Raw genomic sequence first — 21,714 nt, 5'->3', positions numbered from 1 at the left:
GTGTTTTTAATTTACCATAGATATGTGTCTTAAACAAATCCAGGAATCCCCCCTCATCTGTGGCCATGGCAGAATATGCCACTTTGACAGGATTTGGCGCCTAAGTCCTCTGATGTTACTTGTCATTTCTGTTATTAATAAGAACCGTAAATCCATTTTGAATAACTTACATAACAGCATGAACCATTGGTTATGGATTGCTATTTTTTGTCATGTCATCGAATGACTAGATTATAGGAATAGCACATGGCGTGTTTCATATATTCATTAATGCAAATATTTTTCCAAAACTTAAATGTGCCAAAAGTCATATGAAACATGTGCCTACTCCATAAAAATGCATACTTCTCACTGTATAGCTAGATATAAGCCGTATGGTCTATGTTACATCTATAGTTCCATTTTTGTCCCATGGGGCTGTTTTAGTTTGGTGCCAAGCATAGTGTATTCGATGCCAGCCACAATGCCCCATTAGGAGTAGCCACAATTATCCCATCGCAATGTAAACCATAACTCTCATGGATCCAGCAATTGTACCTGACAAACACACTTGCTCCTTGCATAAGCCACCTTATCTCCAGAACAAGCCACTGGTGAAACATTGGTTTCTGGAGTCATGTTCGGCACAGTATGTCGGACAAGAGCTCCTATTGTCTGCCACCTTCGCTCCAGTCAATCGCAGTGCCCCATTGCCAGCAAGCGTCCTAGTCAGTCCCAGTGTCCTTACAATCGGCCTTTATGTTCCCAGTCACAATAGTAGTGCCTATAGTGCCAGCCACTACTGTATGTCATCAGGAAGCCATAGTGATATTGTGCTAGCCACAATGCCTCCGACCACAGTGTCTCTACTGCCGGCTAGAATATCCCCAAGATTAAACCTCAGTTCCAATTGTAAAGTCCAGTGGTTCAAGAGTCAACTTCAGAACTGTCATTCAGCCAAGTGTCCTACTTGACAACCACAGTCGCGCCGATCAGTCGCAGTGCCCCCATTTCCATCTATAGTGTTCCAATCATTCAGTGTCCTGTCAGTCAAGCTCTGTGTTCCCAGTGTCACGATTTTAGCCAATATGCATCCAGTAAACCAAAGTGGCCAAGTGCCAACTATAATGTCTCCAAACAACAGTGACCCAAGTATTGACCACATTGCTCCCTGTAATCCATGCTGTCTGCAGTAAGCCATAGTGTCAGCATAATGCCCCAAGCCACATTGAACCTGTATTCCCTATACTCCTACTTCATTTGCATAGTGTTTCATGGATGATCCTTCATACGTGCAAGTACTTGTCTTTGAATTCAACTGCGTTGGAGAAGGTCTTCACTAATCTGTGATTTCCAGAGCAACCCTAACTCCAGAAGTTTCTGGGATTCAGTTAATTGCTAATGACAATACAAAAAGTGCATAACTTGTCATTTCCAAAAATCTCCAACGTTTAAAAGAGTGTTAATTTATTTTATACCCATCCTGAATATAGGCTTTCCATACATAAATTGAGGTGGTTCATACATAATAGCAAACAGAAGAAGACATACCCACTTCATAAGTAAGAGACTTAACTTGTATCCACCAAGAATAAGTAAGAGACTTAACTTGTATCCACCAAGATTAATCATACTCCTCAACAAGTTTTTGTTGAGGTTCATGCACACAACCGTAATAATTGGGCAATTGTTTTGACAGCACTCGTCCCCATGTTATTCAATAAGACCATGCACAAGTCAATTATTCTTTCCTTGACCATGCACGATTTGCCTCTGATATTCGGATCACACTCGGCCATTCAAATCTATGGGTCCGTGGAAATCATTCGACCACACTTGGAAGACATCCAAGTGCCTGTCTGATTTTCACGAAAAGACTGAACGAAGTAGGTGGAGAACCTTTTTTTTCTTTTCTCCACCTCCTAGAGAATCAGGTTACACTTTGATCATAGAGTGATTGGCATAATATGACCGTGTGGCGCCCCTGAGGGTTCAGTCGCCACAGAGGTACTGCTCCTCCTCCTGAGGTGTGTTGCCCCACCATTCAGGTAAGGTGGAGACACCTGACCACACTCCAACACCTGCATCCCACACAACATAGTAGTGTAGCAAAGCACCCTTTGGTGGCTCCCTGCTTGGAACACGAAGCGTGCTGGGAGGCGGGTGGAGTTTAGTTTGCACTCAAAATAGCGGGAAGAGGATAGGATTTAGGTAGTTGGTCACAGGAGTCTGACGAGGTCAGTCTGTGAAAGAAGATCCCCGGAGTGGGATGGATGAAAGAAGTGCTGCAGCCGACCTCAGTGACCTGGGTCCGCTGGCACAGGTAAGGAACTTAGATAGAAAGCCTGACTCTCCATAAGAAGGGAAAGATTAGTATGGAACGTGAGGAGAAGAAGGGAACTAAGGATTAGGGTTAGAGGAGAACCCTTCCCAAGTTCTAAGCACAAGGCTGGGGTCCGGTCCCCGAGGTTGTATGGATACTAATGGTCCTGCAGCAGACACCAGAGGAATAGAAGTTGTCACCGCTTTATTCCCACACCAGACTTGGGGGCACAACAGCAACGTGTGTGAGCTGGGACTAGGTAGAAGGAGTCCCCGAAGCAGGCTGCAGCTGTCTGCCGTACAAGTAGAATTCATAGGAACATCTGACAGGAGGAACTCCAGTGTAACTCAGTACTGTGAGTACTTCACTAAAAGGCGCTAAGAGGGAGACATTCAGAAAAGGCACATATGTTGGCGGAGTGTTGGAAAGGAGTACTTCATCTTGCCTGGAAGTTGGCTGAGCTCCTGACCCGGAGGACACGGCATGGATGCGGGCTCTTGTACCACAACAGACTATGAGTAAAGCTTTGGAACTACATGCCTTGGTGTCCTCCACTTATTCCTGCGTCAACCTGCCCGGCACTGCTACATCCCCTGCGCCTGACACTACACCATCTATGTGTCACTTCACCTACTCTGCCCTGGGACTACAGCCCTGACTGTGGAGGGCTATAACATCATTGCTGCACCACACCATCTGTCCCAGAGGATCTGTCTGCAGCGTCGGCTTAACACCTTCATTGCCGAACACCACAGGTGGCATCACGAATCACTCATAAATAGTGTTGAGCGATACCAGCCGATACTGAAAAATATCGTATCGGAATGGATCGGCCAATCTAAAAAAAGTATCGGGTATCGCCGATTCCGATACCGTAAGTCCCATTCAAGTCTATGGGACTTCCGGTATCGGAATAAGAAAAACCCTTTTCTGTCCTTGTAAAGCCTCTCGGGGGTCTGTGCCGACTGCCCGGGGGTCTGTGCGGACTGCCGGGGGTCTGTACCGGCCTGCCGGGGGGCTATGCCGACTGTCCGGCGGTCTGTGCAGGCTGCGGGGGTCTGTGCAGGCATCGTCCGATGGGACTACAAGTTCCATCGGGCGATGCCTGCTACCATGACGGTGATTGACACATTAGCCAATGATGGGACAGTAGTAGTCCCATCATCCGGCTAATGTGTTGAATGTAAAAAAAAAAAACGTACTACATACTATATGCTACATACATACTACATACATGCTACATGTTGCATACATACTACATATATACTACATTCATACAACGTGCATATATACATACTACATACATACTACATATACATACTACATACATACATACTACATACATACTACATATATACTACATACATACTACATATATTCTACATACATACATATATACATACTACATACTTACTACATACTGTACATACTACATATATACATACTACATACATTCTACATACATATATACACTCACTGGCCACTTTATTAGGTACACCATGCTAGTAAGGGGTTGGACCCCCTTTTGCCTTCAGAACTGCCTCAATTCTTCGTGGCAGAGATTCAACAAGGTGCTGGAAGCATTCCTCAGAGATTTTGGACCATATTGACATGATGGCATCACACAGTTGGCGCAGATTTGTCGGCTGCACATCCCTGATGCGAATCTCCCGTTCCACCACATCCCAAAGATGCTCTATTGGATTGAGATCTGGTGACTGAGGAGGCCATTTGAGTACAGTAAACTCATTGTCATGTTCAAGAAACCAATCTGAGATGATTCGAGCTTTATGACATGGCGCATTATCCTGCTGAAAGTAGCCATCAGATGTTGGGTACATTGTGGTCATAAAGGGATGGACATGGTCAGCAACAATACTCAGGTAGGCTATGGTGTTGCAACGATGCTCAATTGGTACCAAGGGGCCCAAAGAGTGCCCAGAAAAAATTCCCCACACCATGACACCACCACCACCAGCCTGAACCGTTGATACAAGGCAGGATGGATCCATGCTTTCATGTTGTTTACGCCAAATTCTGACCCTACCATCCGAATGTCGCAGCAGAAATCGAGACTCATCAGACCAGGCAACGTTTTTCCAATCTTCTACTGTCCAATTTCGATGAGCTTGTGCAAATTGTAGCCTCAGTTTCCTGTTCTTAGCTGAGAGGAGTGGTACCCAGTGTGGTCTTCTGCTGCTGTAGCCCATCTGCCTCAAAGTTCGACGCACTGTGCGTTCAGAGATGCTCTTCTGCCTACCTTGGTTGTAACGGGTGGCAATTTGAGTCACTGTTGCCTTTCTATCAGCTCGAACCAGTCTGCCCATTCTCCTCTGACCTCTGGCATCAACATGGCATTTCCGGCCACAGAACTGCCGCTCACTGGATTTTTTTTCTTTTTCGGACCATTCTCTGTAAACCCTAGAGATGGTTGTGCGTGAAAATCCCAGTAGATCAGCAGTTTCTGAAATTCTCAGACCAGCCCTTCTGGCACCAACAATCATGCCACGTTCAAAGGCACTCAAATCACCTTTCTTCCCCATACTGATGCTCGGTTTGAACTGCAGGAGATTGTCTTGACCATGTCTACATGCCTAAATGCACTGAGTTGCCGCCATGTGATTGGCTGATTAGAAATTAAGTCTTAACACACAGTTGGACAGGTGTACCTAATAAAGTGGCCAGTGAGTGTATATGCTACATACATGCTACATATATACATACTACATACATATATACATACTACATACATACTACATATATACTACTTACATACAACATACATACAACATACATAGTACATACATACTACATACATGCTACATATATACTACATTCATGCAACATACATATATACTACATACATACAACATGCTACAGACATCCAACAAAAATGCTACATACAATACATACAGTACATACAACATAGAGTACATACTCACCATTACTTGTCACTTTGATCCCCGAAGCCAGTGTCATCTAAGGAAAAATATGAAAATAGCAAACCACGCCGATCTTCCGTGGAGAGCACCAGCATCAGCTGATGCAACCGCTCTCTATGGGGCTCAGGAATCCAGTGTCGGGAGGTAGGTATCCTTCCGCATTGTATTCCTCCGCCACTGTAAAAAAATAGTCCCTGGTCTCACTTTATGGCAAATGCTGCGTGGGAACTTTTTCACACAGCAATGCCAAAAGTGAGACTAGGGACTATTTTTTTACAGTGGCGGAGGAATACAGTGCGGATGGATACCTACCTCCCGACACTGGATTCCTTGAGCCCCTAGAGAGCGGTCGCATCAGCTGATGCTGCTGCTCTCCACAGGAGATCGGCGTGGGACACGCGTGGATTTCTGCAGATCAGGGAGTATATGGCTTGTTTCTTATTTTCATATTTTTCCTTAGACAACACTGGCTTCGGGGAACAATGTGACAAGTATTGGTGAGTATGTACTCTATGTTATATGTACTGTATGTCTATGTATGTATTGTATGAATGCATGCATGTTGTATGTAGTATGTATGCAGTATGTATGTTGTATGTCTGTAGCATGTTGTATGTATGTAGTATGTATGTAGCATGTATGTAGTATATATGTATGTTGTATGAATGTAGTATATATGTAGCATGTATGTAGTATCTATGTATGTTGCATGAATGTAGTATATGTAGCATGTATGTAGTATGTATGTACTATGTATGTACTATGTATGTATGCAGTATGTATGTTGTATGAATGTAGTATATATGAAGCATGTATGTAGTATGTATGTATGTTGTATGAATGTAGTATGTATGTATGCTGTATGAATGTAGTGTATATGTAGTATGTATGTATGCTGTATGAATGTAGTATATATGAAGCATGTATGTATGTATGTTGTATGTAGTATGTATGTAGTATGTATGTAATATGTATATATGTAGTATATATGTATGTATGTAGTATGTATGTTGTATGTATGTAGTATGTATATATGTAGCATGTATGTATTATTATTATTTTTTTACATTCAACATATTAGCCGGATGATGGGACTACTACTGTCCCATCATTGGCTAATGTGTCAATCACTGTCAGTGTAGCAGGCATCGCTCGATGGGACTTGTAGTCCTATCGGACGATGCCTGCACACACACAAGACCCCCGGCAGGCCCGCACAGATGCCCGGCAGGCCCGCACAGACCCCCCGCAGTCGGCACAGACCCCCCGCAGTCGACACAGACCGCGCATCATGATGCGCACAGACCCCCCGCAGTCGACACAGACCGCGCATCGTGATGACGTCATTTCAGCAGCCAATCACAGCCATGCCAATAGTTAACATGCCTAACAGGATGTGCCCACACTTCTGAGGATTCCCATTGGCTGAATCAAATCGAGCAGGCTGATAGCTTTATGGGAACTTCCAATTCCGGTATCCGATACGAAAAAAGTATCGGAAGTCAGTATCGGAATTCCGATACAGCTAATATCGGCCGATACCCGATACTTGCGGTATCAGAAAGCTCAACACTACTCATAAACTTTCATCACCATAAGCACACTGAATATTCCCCTTTTACATTGGGCACTCAGGGCCACGGGCCGGGTCCCAGCTGCCGTGACATCTCCCATTGAAGCTCATCGGGCCCGGTACCGAGTACCCCGCTGCCCTGGGAGGGCGACCCAACCGATTTTCATGGAGAGAAAGTCAGTCGTATGACCTTAGCCTGCATGATAGCCTCATAGAAATACAGTGTGTCCGTAAAGTCATGGTGCACTTTTGACCAGTCACAGGAAAGTATACAAGTTTACCATGATCCTCCGATCTGACGCCCTTAGACTTTTACTTTTGGGGTTATGTGAAGATACATTGAACGTATCAACGACATTAATCACTTAAAACAGAGAATCACAGATGTTATTCACTCTGTTACACCAGACGTGCTTACTCGTGTGTGGCAAGAACTTCACTATCGTTTGGATGTGTGTAGGGCAACAAATGGAGCCCACATCAAACTGCACTGAATAGGTATGAAACTGGGATAGTTTTTCTTTTATTTGGAGCAGATTTCACATTTCTATTGTGTTTTGTTACTTTCCAGTGACTGGGCAAAAGTGCACCATGACTTTACGGACACACTGTATATAAGTAGCTTGTCACTCTCCAGCACGGAGACCTGTGGCCAGTCTGTGCATTGTGGTCCAATCTCAAAACAATTTGCATGGGCGTCTGAATGAGCTCTAACAGTGGTACAAGTGTAGCATGCCTACACAGAGTGTCGATAGGGCAGTATAGGACAACTCAAGGTCTTGTATCTACTGGGGGGTTTTATGTCATCTCATAATATATAGGTTAAATATCAATGGCCTTTCCTCAGGGAATTGCATATATCTGAATGCCATGTCAACGCCAACTGCTCTAGCCCATTTTCGAGAGATGCTTGCCGTAGCTGTAAGATTAATATTGTCAGGTTTGTGTAAATCTGGTATTGGCTTAGAACAGTAATGTATTTTCCATCATATGGAAGTCTCCTTATTTGGAATCTTAGTTGTCAAGCAAACTTTATTACAACCATAAACCTCAGCTTTCATTACCCAGGAGATTATAAACTATCACTAACTGGAGGACTCTGACAGCAGTGGCGGAGGTCATACCGGCATGCACATGGAACATCACTGGATATTAAATATATTGTAGACCGTCCAGTCCATGAATTCACTGTGGAGTACTCCTGATGTGCACAGCTGTAGATGAACAATTCTCAATATTCATCAACCAGTTTAGAGAATTAACCTTGTCACTGAGGTCTTACTTGTGACTACCAGCGCAGTACACATAGCCATAGACTTTAGTTCATGTAGTTCACTGTCCTCCTCTAGTAGTCAGGACAGTGACTTGTTGTTTTTATGGTGGCAAGTGTGTAAGGATGTGATGGAGGCCGTCATATGCCTCCCCCTCATTGGACATTGTTCACATGTATGATGTGCATTACATGGGATTTGCAAATGTTAATGTATTAATTTACTGTAATATGTATGCATGTGATATGTAATGTGTATAAGATTAGGGTTAGCATAGGACAATAGTGGGATTAGAATATTGGGGGGCATACTAGAGATGAGGAATAAAAGTATTAGCCTAGTTATAGTCAGCATAGGGGTTTTCCAGCCTGGGAGGAGTTAGAAGGGTGTAGTGTAGGGCAGTATGATAGTGAAGGGACTTCCTGGTGAGAAGTTAGTTAAGATACAGCAGTGAACAGGGACAGTCTGACAGTTGTGGGGATATGGTTGCTTTGGCAAGAAGGGTCCCCAGGCTGAGTGGCTTGCAGGAGATCACCAGCTTAAATGAAGAGGATCCGGGGACTACGGCCAAGACTAGGCGAAGCTGAGATGACAAGCCTTTTATTTATTTCTTGTGAAACTGGACAAGGGGAATGGGAGGAAGCTGGTGGGCCTAAAGGCATGGATGGGACAGGGATTGTCCAGGAAGAACAGTTGGGTCGCCCTCCCAGGGCTGTGGGGTACTCGGTACCGGGCCGGTGTCAGGGGGATGTGTCATAGCAGCGGTGACCCGGTCCGTGGCCCTGGGCGCCCAAATCAATGGTGGTTTGTAGTTAAAGGAATAGTTTGTGACGCCACCTGTGGTGTTTGGCAAGTGAGATGTGAAGCTGACGCTGCATGCAAATCCTCTGGGGCTGGTGGTGTGTTGCAGCCTAGATGGTGTAGCTCCCCACAGGTGAAGCTGTAGCCCCAGGGCAGTGTAGGTGTGGTTGGCAATGGATGTAGCAGTGCTGACAGGATAGGAAGCAGACAAGACACAGCGGGGTGCAATTTCCGTACCTTTACTTGGTAACTGCAGTCCAGGGTCCTGATTACAGATGGTAACGGAGCAGGCTAGCCTGGAAGCAACTCAGGGATTGTCTCTCTCAAACGGGCTGTGCAGTCTCCTTCCTAGCGCCTTGTGGTGTGAAGCACTCCAGTACTTAGTTACTCTAGAGTTCCTTATGTCAGATGTTCTCAAGAACATTACTTGCATGGCAGACAGCTGTAGCCTATCTCGGGGGCTCCTCTGTTCTGAGTCCCGGCTCTCTATCCAAGCTGCTGTTGTGCCTCAAGTCTTAGATGGGAGTAGGGCATTTACAGCCTCCTACCCCTCTGGTATCTGTTGCAGGACCTTTAGTATCCGTACAACCATGGAGACCAGGCTCCAGTTAATGCGCGCTCAAGCTGAGGGAGCTCGCCTTCCGCAGCTCAACCTCCAGCTTCTCTCCCCACGTCTGCACACTTCACCCTCCGCAGACTAACTAACCACTCCTTCCTCTTGGCCCTCAGAGAGCACTCCCCTTAATCCTGGTTCAGCGTTCCCCCTGCTGGCCTGGAGTGGAACTGTGTTGCATGTATGGATTGACTGCGAGAGAGACCCATCATTGCCTCCAAGCCTGGCATTACCCTCCCCTGGAGGAAGGCAAAGCCAGTGTGGCAACCTTACTCCTGGGGGCGCCACACAGTGATTGCTAGAATGGGACAGGAATTGCCAAGATGGGACATGGATTGTCCAGGAAGAGCAGTGATTGCCAGGAAGACAGGAAAAGCCCACGGAATGTCACTCTGTTTGCACTGTGCCACATCTGTAATGAAAACCCTGCTGATGCGTAAAGTTGACCTGTTAAGAATAGACACTGTATCTGGAGTTGTTTGCAAGACCCATGGATCTGAAGCTGGAATGACAGAAGCAGAGGGGACTCCGACGATTAACGTGAGTGTTCTGTTGCGCACGTTGCACATACAGCAGAAGGGACATTATGTTTCATTTGTGGGATGCCAGGGTGTGGGAATACAGCTGGCCATCTTACAAGTTTACAAATAATGGAGGGCATAGGACAAATATTAGTTTATAGGTAGAATTGGACGACTTATGCCTACCTTCAACATTAAAAAATATTAAATATTGAGAGGAGAGGATAAAAGTATGAGCTGGGGATTTGTGAAAAACCATGCGATCGTAGGAGCTAACATTAAAAAAATTCATGATAACAGTTCAGCCTGTGACTCCCTGTTAGGCTATGTGCACATGGTGTGGATTTTGATGCGGATCTGCAGCGTTTTTGGACACAAGGAATTGCGTAAAATCCACAGTGTAGTACACATCTAATGTTAGTCAATGTTAAATGAAGAATTGCTGTGCACATACTGCAGAAAAATCAGTGCAGATTTGCAGCGGGTTTTTTTCCGCAGCATGTCAATTCTTTTTGCAGATCCGCAGCTGTGTTTTCCAGTCTGGCACATAAATCTCTCTCTCTGTATCTCTCTATCTCTCTTTCTATCTCTCCTCCAGAGGCACAAGGGAGAAAATTCACAGACCAAATCCAGTATCACCTAACAAATCCACAAAGCAAAAACGCAATACAATCCGCATCAAATCTGCTTCAATTTCGCATGGAATCCACAAGCGTTTTGCCCTGCATTTTCTGCTAAGAGATGCAGATTCTGTGCAGAAAATTCCACAGGCTAATCTGCAACGTTTGCACATACCCTTAGAGTTTCTGCCTTACAAACTAAAAGTCCTGTGTTTGAGTTGCATCAAAGACCAACTACGTAAAAAAAGCAAAGACTTACTTAAATTAACAGCGCCTGTTTCGGCAGCAGATTTACTAAAATTGGAATGATAGAGAGATTAACATGGCCCCTGCACCAGAATGGCACACAAATTGGTGAAGTGCTCCTTTTCAAGAAAAAAAAAGAAAAGAAAATCACAATTATGAGCTTGTTGAATCATTACAGTGGTAACAACCCATTTATAAGAAAATATGGATGGGACAAAATGGGGATGAGTTTGATGGTAGCACTCACCTGTGAGGGCTGTGTAAGGACACAACACCTATAGAAGCCTAGTAAGCCGGCGCTACAGTCTCGTGGCTGGAGAAGAGATTCATCCAGGTAGCAGTTTACCAGAATGGAGGATGTCACCTTGTGCAGGCTGCGCTTACGGGAGAAATGACGTTCGGAGAGTGTAAGCAAGGTTTTTTATTCAGCACGCATTTCGGCAACTTTTTATTACCTTGATAAAGGTGCCAAAAGGCATTGGTGTGGAAAAAAAATGTTGTTTGTACTATCCGGCCATCATTACTCCCATAAGCGCATACCGCACATCGTGACATCCTCTGATCTGATAAACCCCATTTGTGAGACAGTTATGCTCTCAGAGAAGCTTTTACTACCATTTTTTTTCCTGAATTCTCCCTGGGCAAATAGTCTGCTGTTTCCACCATGGGTGATACAGATTAGGGGCATTGCTGAAAGTGGTGAACTAGACCAGATTAGCCATTTATTCAAGAAAAGAAAAAAATAACCAAAATGTCCATCCAGTGGTCAAAGGTGTCACTTGAAGCTCCTGGGCACCAATGCAAAATCTAAAATAGCATCCCCCACCTACCATGTACCACCTGTCTTCCGATATGTCAGATGGATCTTGGGTGTATCTTAGGTTTCTTAGGTAGATCTTAGGATCTAGTGCTTCCTATACGCCTTTAGAGTAATGTACATGCTAGTGGTCAGCCACTTTCATAGATGGCTAATCAACATCATCAAAGTATATTTGGGAATGTGGTGGAAAGTGAAGAATTGATCGATCGATTTGAACCTACAAATTATTGTGCAAATCCAAACAATTACACATGAATTTTTCCAGATGCGATCCAGACTGAGCAAAGATGACTTAATCCTGGCTGCACAGCCCTATGATTGCAGCACATTGTGATGGTGACATGTGATGGGTGTAGTTTGGGGTCTACTCATGCTCTTGCGTATCTGAGATGCTTTGAAAGCGCATATTTCTTAGGATTACATCCTTTAACCGCAGTATTTATTTCATAACCTAAGCCTAGGTCCAGCATAAACAGAAAAAAAGAAGCAAACCAGTGGATCACTGACGTCCAGCAAATTATTTGCAATGTACAACGGATTCTTCTAATTGCTGAACTCGTCCAGCTTTTCCTCTTTTTACCTTGCCGCGTAATGAGCAATCACAGTTCAGATTGCGCTCATGACTGTGAGATTTAGATAGCTGACACATTAACTCATGGTGACACCTCATTACCAGATAACGCTCCCTATTGCTTGATATGTTTCAGAATGCTTTACACTGGTAGTTCATTTTCAGCAACGATTCACAGGAGAATAGTTGGAGACCACCAAGTCGATTCTAATCTCAGCCCAAGCCAAGATTTAATTCCAAGTCATTTCTGGCTAAAACCTTTTATTAAAGTTTAGAAAGCCTAATGGAGGTCATCCAAACATGTGTGCCACTAGTTTATTATAATCATATCATAAAGGGAATTTCTTAAAAGTTTACTGAAATATTAACGACTTCGTGGACTTCTTGTTAAAAATGTTGGGTTCTGGAAAATTGGAATTATGATCGTTAATTGAGATAAAAGTGGATCTGAACTCATATATTTCTTATCATTTGGAAGGTCCCTAACCTGTGCTGCCTGGAAACCTTGCTGTCAACACTCTGTTGGCCAAACTAACATGTTGTATACAGCACTTGACTCCATCAAAGGGACGACTGACCACTGTCCACGTGTGTATATTAAGCCCATACACACATGTGCACAATAACGTTGTTTCTTTCTTAGTGGCGTTCAAGCCCGATCGTTATATTCACAAAGGCAGGTGCACTCTACAACTTTGCCTTCTCTTGCAGCCAAACTATAGGGTACATGAGGGACAAATGGTGTCAAGTTGGCAACCTTGCTTTAAAGGGTTTGGACACCAAAGAAAGGCAAAAAAAAGTATGTTTTCTCATCATGTTAGTGTTACCTTTAGTTAATAAAATTGAACCACATTTCAGTTTGCAATCTTCATTCCTTCATTCATTTTCAGTCTGTGGTTTGCAGCCTGTTCAAAGTTTCAGATTTTTCTCTTGTAGGAGTGTCTCTCCCTGTTCTGTCCTCACTAAATGAAGCAGAATTCATGTAGCTATACAGGCAGCTAAACCGCTATACCGGGGTCCAATAAGGAGACTGTAGGTTGAGTCTGTGCTTTTATTGAACTTGATATATTGGAGCGCAGTGAAACTACAAGCAAACATATATATACACTCAATCAATACAGGGTACATCAGGAATTCATATATACATAATCTAATATATAAAGCTCAAGTGTGTGTGTATGTATGTATGTATGTGTGTGTGTGTCTGTGTGTGTGTATGTCCGGGATAGGCATCCGCACCGTCGCAGCTACAGCCACAAAATTTGGCACAGTCACACGTCTGGACCCCGAGGGCGTCCTAAGCTATGTTGTGAGGCGAAATTTTAACCCTGCGCGTTCCAATTCACCAAACAATTTTGCCCCTATCTACATACTGGGGAAAAAGTGTGTGCGCGTCAAGCCCCGCCCCTCATTATGATGTCATAATCCCCCTATCTACATAATGGGGAAAAAGTGTGGGCGTATCAAGCCCTGCCCCTCATTATGATGTCACAATGGTTGCCATGGCAACGCTGATGTCATCATAGGTTGCGATCCCCGCCACTCATTATGATGTCATAATGGTTGACTATGGGATGGAGGATGTGTGATGGGTATATGGGCACTGGACTATGGGATGGAGGATATGTATGACTGGTATATGGGCATGGGACTATGGGATGGAGGATATGTATGACTGGTATATGGGCATGGGACTATGGGATGGAGGATGTGTGATGGGTATTTGGGCACTGGACTATGGGATGGAGGATATGTATGACGGGTATATGGGCATGGGACTATGGGATGGAGGATGGGTATATGGGCACTGGACTATGGGATGGAGGATATGTATGATGGGTATATGGGCACGGGACTATGAGATGAAGGATGTGTGATAGGTACATGGGCACTTGACTATGGGATGGCAAATATGTATGATGGGTATATGGGCATGGGACTATGGGATGGAGGATGTGTGATGGGTATACGGGCATGGGACTATGGGATGGAGGATGTGTGATGGGTATATGGGCATGGGACTATGGGATAGAGGATGTGTATGATGGGTATATGGGCACGGGACTATGGGATGGAGGATGTGTGATGGGTATATGGGCACTGGACTATGGGATGGAGGATATATATGATGGGTATATGGGCACGGGACTATGGGATGGCAGATATGTATGATGGGTATATGGGCACGGGACTATGGGATGGAGGATGTGTATGATGGGTATATGGGCATGGGACTATGAGATAAAGGATGTGTGATGGGTATATGGGCACTCGACTATGGGATGGCGAATATGTATGATGGGTATATTGGCATGGGACTATGGGATGGAGAATATGTATGATGGGTATATGGGCATGGGACTATGGGATGGAGGATATGTATGATGGGTATATGGACACAGGCCTATGGGATGGTGGATATGTATGATGGGTATATGGGCACGCGACTATGGGATGGAGGATATGTATGATGGGTACATGGGCACGGGCCTATGGGTTGGTGGATATGTATGATGGGTATATGGGCACGGGACTATGGGATGGAGGATAATTATAATTTGCTATAACTAACCACAGTTAGTTACTATGCCCGGGCAGCGCCGGGCTCTTCAGCTAGTACATTGTAAATCAACATCTGAACCAATAGCTAACCAGGGGAATGACTGATTAACCAGGCTAATATGGGACAGGAATTAGCTACAGGAAGCATAAATACGTACCAGCGATGCGATCACAAAGGGAGAAGAGAAATGAGATGCTTCCTGAATGCAGGCTGAAGGAAAATGGAGAACTGGAGGGAAAGTACCATAATCCTTTGCAAAAGGCTACCAGAATGCACTGCACTGGAGGGAAAAATACAAGCATCAAAGTGAAAGTAAAATAACACAATAACACTGCGGTTATGACTCTGGTCACTAGAGGGAGCCAAAAACACCGAAAATATTAACTAGCAGATAATCAAGGATTATAAATTAGATGTTGGAGACAGAACACTCCCGTCTGACATCAAACGGATGTCACTATCTTTTTTCTCCAAAGACAACAATAGGACCAGTTCCGTTACCAGTCTGAAGAATGTCTTAAGTTCATTCCCTTTGGCCATCCTAAGTTCAACTTTGCAGATGTTGCCATCCTTTCTCGGGAATGTTGCGGTCACTAGACCAAGTGGCCACTGGTTCCGGTGGACTTGACAGTCTTTCACAAGGACGAGGTCACCAATCCTCAGATTAGGCTGAGTAGATTGCCACTTCGTCCGTGGCTGCAGGGTAGACAAATATTGTTTGCGCCACCTGTCCCAGAAAGTATTTGCAAGACTTTGTACCTGTCTCCACTGGCGCTTGCAGAGGTTCATAGCATCGAATCCTCCTGGAGGGGCACTAGACAGTCCTGTTTTCTGGGTCATGAGAGTAGCTGGAGTCAATGTATGAAGTGTAGACACCTGAGGGTGGATTTCAGCATCTGAGTCCTCTCTCACTAGTTTAAAGTCTGTAAAACGTTCCTCAGTGTACAATAATTTTGGTCCTGAGAGCCATGTTGTCCTCCCTAAATGTCTTGCATCAACTGCTCTAGTTACGTGAGCTGCAATGTTTTGGTCCGTGGGAATGTAATGCCACTGTTTTGGGTGAACTGATCTCCTAATTCGTAGCACTCTGTTGTTGACATAACGTAGAATCGTCTAGTTTCATTGTGTATGTATCCCAGGACTACTTTGCTGTCTGAGTAGAACTTGGTTTGTGTCAGGTCGATATCCATCTCGGATGCGATGAACTCTGCTAACTCGACAGCTAAGACTGCAGCACAAAGCTCTAACCTGGGTATAGTGTGCTCTGGCTGTTGAATCCAATGTGGCTCTGACATTTGGAGTCCACAGTTTTGAGATAGGCAACAGCGGCAATTGCTTTGACAGAAGCATCTGCTAATACGTACAGTCTTTGGGTTTGTATTTCTGTAGATGGCACAGGGGTGTATGGTCTTGGTACGTTCAGGTTGGAGATGGCTGCTAAAGAGTTCTTCCATACTTCTCACTGGATTCTCTTATCAGGTGACAGAGGTGCATCCCAGTCAGACGTTTCCTTAGTTAAGTCTCTCACTAAGGCTTTACCTTATATAGTAACAGGAGCTGCAAAACCCAAGGGATCATACAGGCTGTTGATGGTAGACAGGACACCTTTGCATGTGAAAGGCTTTTCTTCCTGGCTGACCTGAAAGGTGAAAGTGTCTGACTGTAGATTCCAGAGAAGCCCAAGGCTGCGTTGCATTGGTGTGGGGTCTGACCCCAGGTCCAGGTCTCTGAGACTGTTACATAAGTCTTGTGAAGGGAATGCTTTCATGAGTTCTTGGCTGTTTGAGGCTGTTTTGTGAAGTCTGAGGTTAGCGCAAGCAAGCATCTCTTGGGCTCTCCTGAGAAGACTGATGGCAGTCTCATTTGAAGGCATGGCTTTCAGTCAGTCATCAACATAAAAGTCTTTTTCTTTGAATTGTCTGACATCTGATTCATATTCTGTTTCTCCTTCTTGAGCCGACCTTTTGAGTCCATAAATGGCAACTGCAGGTGAAGGACTATTGCCAAAGATGTGCACTCTCATGCAATAATCTGTGACCTCTTTAGTAGAATCATTGTCTCTGTACCAGAAAAATCTTAGGAAGTTCCTGTCTCTCTCTCTCACACAAGGAAACAATGGAAAATTTGCTGGATGTCAGCAATGAAGGCATGGAGTCCTTACGGAAATGCATAAGTACTCCCAGCTGTTTGTTATTGAGGTCTGGTCCTGTCAGTAGAACATCATTCAGGGAGACATCATGAAAATGTTAGGGCTGGCGGAACGCACCAGATTATAAAATAGTAGAGAGTGCGTTCGCAGCCCGGGGTCCACCGTGCAGAGGTGGTACACTGCTGCTAGGTAATGGCGGAAGGGAAGAGCGGCGTGAAAACAGTCACACGTGGGTTACGTCACCCAGTGTGAACAGGAGCGGATTCTGTTACTTCACAGAACCGCACAGCCGCTTGAAAGTGAATGCTGGAGCCTGTTTAGCTCACAGAGCCTGGCCACAGAGTGCACAGCAAACAGCCACAGAGCTCCACCCCAAGGCACGGGGTTAGAGTCCTTCTAGGCCACTGAGCGTGCGGCGTCGCTGCCATGAACGCCGCTATAGACGCTGGCTAAGGAGAGCGGAGCACTTGCTCTGAGGCGTGCCGAGTCACTGATAGTGACTAATATCTGACTCAACTCTGTCCTACCTACGCCTAAGCCTGGGCGCTAGCAGGCTAGGCTGCACAACACATGCGTACCAAGGGTAGGGGTTTCATAATGAGTCAGTCACCAGAGACATGCGTGCATCCATCACTCACTCGTTATAGTCAGAAAATACTGGCTATCCTAGCGCTTGGCCGAGCGGCCATGCAAACCTTTTATAACCGCAAGCGTCCGGGACCTTCCTGGCTTCTCGGATGGGCCAATCCGAACACGAGCAGGACCTGAGCACGTGACCTTCGATCTCCAATGGGAGATCACACCACGGGCATGCTCAGTGGCCCGACATGAGGACTTAGTCCCTGGAGAATCTCGCTGCTGAGCAGCATGCATTGCCATAGCTGTGCCAGAGGTGGCAGCAGCAAGCAAATCCACGGAGCTGGTCTGGGCAGAGCGCCGGGAATGACGAGTTTGCTGATCAAGCTCCTCTGCAGCTGGAGAGGAATGGGAGACCGCCGGAAGTAAGGCTCGGGATTCTCGCTGTGCAGCAACAGAATACCGACGCCAAACACAAACTTAGCACTAGAGTCAAACGCCACTCTAATCTGACCCAGTTTCTTAGGGTGGTATACTCCAAACATGGTTAGGAGCCAGCATTATTCAGAGTCTTTGAGAGTGGGAGCTAGTTCTGCATGGCAGTTCTCAAAAATCTTTGACATGAAGGAGAAAAAGTGATCTTTCTCCAGTTTCCTTTGCAGATTATGTTTGAGAGAAGAGAAACGTTTTAATGCTTGATTCCTGTTGTTCGGCAGATGTGGTCTGTGGGTTCTGAAGGGAAGAGGTGCGACCCAGCTGTTGGTCTCATCTTTAACAAGTCCCTTGTCCATTACCTCTAAGAACAACTTGTCCTCTACCGACATTGCTGCTTGGTTGTCTTGCTTAATTCTCTGGAAGACTGTGCACCCCAACTGATCCTCATAGCTTCCTGACACCATACTGCTGTCATGAGTAAAATCTATTAAATGATTGGGTAGTTGGATGCTGTGTGGTAGTTCCTTGACATGGAACTCGTTTTTGCAAGGCTGAAACAGATGGGCGTCCTTTCTCCAATGTAATTGTTAGCATACTTGTTACAGATGATGGGGCGTGCATATGTCCCAAGCATACATTTCCTATTAAGACTCATCCTAGGTCAAGCTTTTGGGCATAGGGAGCATTGTGGAGTCCATTGATATGACTTCTCACTTTATAAACCTGTAGGATATCTCTTCCCAACAACAGTATTATGTGTGCCTGGTGGGCGAGTTCCGGTATAAGGTGTACTCTGCGTTTCAAGTGAGCGTGATGGATTGCCACATCTGGCGTAGGTACTTCAGATCTATTGTCTGGGATCTGATTACACTCAATGATTGTAGGTAGTGGTAGGCAGAATTGTCCATCTAGGGACTCAATTTGGTAGTCAGTAGTTTTCCTGCCTGCTGTTGTCACAGTACATGCACACGTCTTTAATGAGTAGGGAGTGCTTGGTCCTTTGATGTTGAATAGGTCAAAGAATGTTGATCCAGCCAAGGATCGATTACTTTGATCATCCAAGATAGCATACAGTCTTACAGCTTTGTCTCTATGACCCTTTGGGTACACCCTGACGAGGCATATTTTTGAACAGGACCTACTGTCTTATAGACTTCAGTACATTGTGAAGTGATCTCTGGCATCAGTGTTCCTTTCCTCCCCGCCGTGCTCACTGTCAGCTGACATGTTTTGTGTACTCCATGGAGCTGGGCCAGGGTACTGTAGAGCAGTGTTGTGATCTGTGGTACCACATTCTGTGCATTTTACACTGACCTTACATTCCTTGGTGAGATGAGTTGTGGATGAGCAGCACTTGTAGCAGATATCGTTCTCTTTCCGGAAGCTTCTGTGATCTGGCATAGATTTTCCTCTGAAGGCTCCGCATATCAGGAGAGGATGAGGCTTCTGATGGAGCGGGCACTGCTTGTCAGGGTCTTGCACGTTTATCTCTGATTGAGAGCAGCCAGCAGACCTGTAATTGGAACCTGGAGAAGAAACATAAGTCTTGTGCACTGCCACAGATATTCTGTGTGGATTTGCAGCTGGTGACGGTGTGGCATATGACATTGTAAAGTCTAAGCTGGGATCGTTCCTAATTGTCGCTTGTTTGTGTACAAAGTCTACAAAGACGGAGAAGGAAGAGAATGGAACACTGTGTTTGTATTTGTACGTGGAACCATGTGTGAGCCACCTCTCTGGTAGATTGTAGGGCAACTTTTGTACTATAGGGTTAACACTAGAGTTGAGCGACTTTTGGTTTTTTAGGGTCGCGTTTCGTTTCGTGAAACCCGACTTTTCCAAAAGTCGGGTCGAGCAAGATCGTCCGATTATAGGGAAAAGTCGGGGTCGTCCCGAAACACGAAACCCAATGTAAGTCAATGGGGAATAAAAGTCGGCAGTGAGAGGAGGACAGGAAACACACCAACAGTGCCCATTTGAATGCCAAAAGCATCAATTCTTCTTACTTAAGCTTGTCAACCTTAATTAACTTCATAATACAAGTTACGCACTGAAAAATGGGGGTTATTTGGCTAAAGTTGTGGGGGGGAGGGCTGGCTGCAGGTTTTCATGTGCCCTGGGTGAAAGAGCGCCCCTTTAACACATACCACAACTCATCATGCTCCGATACGGCAGAGAAATAGCGGTATAGTACAATGAAAAATACTTCACTTTTTACATCTCATGACAAGGCCCATCTATTTCTCCATACAGAATCATTGGTCCCATATAATGTTTGAAACAGTATATGATGAGTTCCACATAATGCTACAGTATATGTTGGTCCCATGGATGAAGCTCCACTGTCTTATGGGCCCAAATAATGCTCCAAACATAATGGGCCCCATTTCTAATGCTCTAGTGTATAATGGGCCCTGTAAATGCTGCTCCAGTGTCTGATGTCCACCTTTGGAATGTTCCAGTGTATGGTGGGCCCCATCTCTCATTCTCCAGAGTATAGTGCTCCCCAAAAATTGCTGTCCCAACATTGAAAACAATCAAATAAGTCTCCTCGCTAGGGAATCCCTGTACTAGTCTGGACTCCTCGTCGTTCCCATCTTCCATCTCACTGCACAGTATTTCAACCTTGCAAGTGCTGTGATCCTGAGCAAGCAGGGGGGGCCCACTCGTTGGCGACGGCACTGGCACAGGGCCCCTGATAGTACGGTGGTGTGTCTGATGGCGGGTGGGCCGAACCTGCACTTTCATCTGCAGCTTCCTCTTTGTCACCGTGTAAGATGGAACTGTATATGGGAAGGGTAACCTGAGTTTCATCAGGGTCAGATTCAGGCCGTGTAGCGTGCGAGGGGAATGTAGTGGTCTGGGTCAATGTACCAGCAGATTCATCGAGCAGTGGCTGGGCATCAGTGCACTTGTGTCGCCCCCAGGAGTACGGTCGCCACAGTGGCATTACCTTCCTCCTAGGGAGTGTGATGTCATGCTTGGGAGCAACGAAGGATCTCTCTAGCAGGTTAACTGATTGGGCGGCGTTATTCCCATGAGTCATGACCCTCCAAACAGCGTTCATGAAGGCAAAGTGTTTGTTTTACGTGGGCAGTATGGTTGCAAAGCTGAACCTTAAAGGAATGTCCAGAAGGGCACCACCAGGAGTGGAGCCTACGGTTTAATTCGACTCCACCTGGGAAACCTCAACCATGCAAGCTACAGAACAGATGCACACATTGCAAGCTTAATTCCGTTAACGAACGAGACTCCGTCATGCCCCGCGGTCCGAGTCTGGCTTACTAGAGGGACACGTGAGGCTCTGGCACATGAGATTGGCCAATAACTGGTGTATCATGCCCTTACATGTCCGTGGCTGCATGTGCGCTACACTGAAAAGGCCAGCGTTTGTCGCTTACAGGTGCAGATAACCCGCTGAACAACGTTAGTGATGGGGATCTGTGATTACAATTATTACCCGCGAACGATGATTTCCCAGTAAGTGCAGGTCAACCGCAGTTCCGGAATTAGGCCTAACCGTCATTCCTGAAAAAATGAAAAACTTACGTGTGCAAAGCACAGGTGCTGTAGCTTGCTTAACAGCTCGCCATCTGTTCTCAGGCCCAGTATGGATTACACGTGATTGCACAAAGGTGAGAAAGGGTTCCGTATCCCCAGATAACATGTATGGATAGCGTACACATTCAAAATATATGTCTATACATCAGG

The 21,714-nt window shown here is 45.4% G+C and overlaps 1 pseudogene; it reads left to right on the top strand.

Moving 5' to 3' along the window:
* Positions 1-10,917: 10,917 nt before the first annotated feature.
* Positions 10,918-11,013, top strand: LOC141098123 (U6 spliceosomal RNA; annotated as a pseudogene).
* The last annotated feature ends 10,701 nt before the right edge of the window (positions 11,014-21,714 follow it).

The sequence above is a fragment of the Dendrobates tinctorius genome, unplaced genomic scaffold, assembly GCF_039654945.1.
Source record: "Dendrobates tinctorius isolate UK_male_01 unplaced genomic scaffold, ASM3965494v1 ptg000086l, whole genome shotgun sequence".
Taxonomy (NCBI): domain Eukaryota; kingdom Metazoa; phylum Chordata; class Amphibia; order Anura; family Dendrobatidae; genus Dendrobates; species Dendrobates tinctorius.
The sequence above is the reverse complement of the archived record's forward strand: the minus strand, read 5'-3'. Positions and strand labels throughout refer to the sequence as shown.